The following is a 1285-nucleotide window of genomic DNA, read 5'->3' as shown; positions in this document are numbered from 1 at the left end:
TTTGTGTTTTTTCCATTGTTTAAGCACTGCTTCCAGCCAAGAGTGATACCATATATGCCCCATAGCTACAGAAAAGGCTAACATTGTTATTTTTTTTTACAAAAAAACAGCTGAACATGAGAGGTTTTTGGATCACTTTTGTGTTCTCCATTCTTTAAGCACCGGTTTGAGCACCGTTTATGCACCTGCACCGTTTCAAAAGTACCGGTTTGGCACCAGTATCGGATAAAACCGAAACGATACCCATCCCTATTCAGAATACGTTACTGTCATTGAGTAACGTAACGGAATACGTTACAGAATACATTTTGGGACATGTATTCTGTAATCTGTAATGGAATACATTTTAAAAGTAACCTTCTCAACACTGGTAATCACATGGTGGCACTGGTAGCATACGGCCAATCACTGTTATGAATAAGATTAGTGGCAGCAGATTGAATGATTTTAACAAGATAAAAATCGAATGTCAGAAAAAATCTTCAGAGGTTAAACAAATAATGCAGAATGAAACCAACACAGATGCTGGAGAAAAATAAGCAGTATGATAGGAAAAGCACTGTGTAGTGGTTTAGTATTAAACTTGCTGAATGACTGTATAAGCAATTTAAGTGCTTTGGTCAATAAGTCTGGATAACAGGTAGTAGTTTAAAAAAAGCTTAGTCTATTTGAAAACAGGAAATGAAGCTGGTAAAAATGCCAACTGTGTCAATTACCAGAATTAGGACTGCTACACCCAAAAATTTATCTTTACAATGTGGTAGATTATAATGTTTAAAAGTTGCTTTTATGTATTTTTTTCATCTGCAGCATCTGTTTTTAAAGCCCAAGCAAAGTATAAATATAAAACATAATTCAAATATAGGCTTAAACTATCTGCAATTTTGACCGTTTATTTGACAGTGTTGGGTCAACTTCAAAGAAAGTTTAAGTAACACCACTAACAGTGGCAAAAACAGCAGTACCTACCAATAAAATAATTCAGCATATCGTCAACAACTCACCTTAGTATCACTGTCATAATTCAGACATGAGCTTTATTGTCTCATACCCATATTTAATTATAATCTTAACTGATGCTCTTTAACCCTTTAAGACCTACCATAGAACCAAGTCCGCCAGAGCTTATTATATTTTTACCTGCTGTGGAGCCATTTTTGGGAGCATTTCAAGTTGCTATACATCAATACAACCATTATAGCCCAGATTTTAATAATATGTATTCATTAAGTGCATAGTAATTACATAAATTGCAAAAAAGTGCAATAAACTACAAAAAAAATTT

At 33.9% G+C, this 1285-nt stretch overlaps 1 protein-coding gene across 1 annotated transcript in view; it reads left to right on the top strand.

The window, feature by feature from the left end:
- Positions 1–1285, top strand: part of ca10a (carbonic anhydrase Xa) — a 322634-nt gene that overhangs the window by 120703 nt on the left and 200646 nt on the right. The window lies entirely within an intron of this gene.

The sequence above is a fragment of the Pundamilia nyererei genome, unplaced genomic scaffold (genome assembly GCF_000239375.1).
Source record: "Pundamilia nyererei isolate P.nyererei 1_Seehausen unplaced genomic scaffold, PunNye1.0 scaffold00005, whole genome shotgun sequence".
NCBI classification, from domain to species: Eukaryota; Metazoa; Chordata; class Actinopteri; order Cichliformes; family Cichlidae; genus Pundamilia; species Pundamilia nyererei.
The sequence above is the reverse complement of the archived record's forward strand: the minus strand, read 5'-3'. Positions and strand labels throughout refer to the sequence as shown.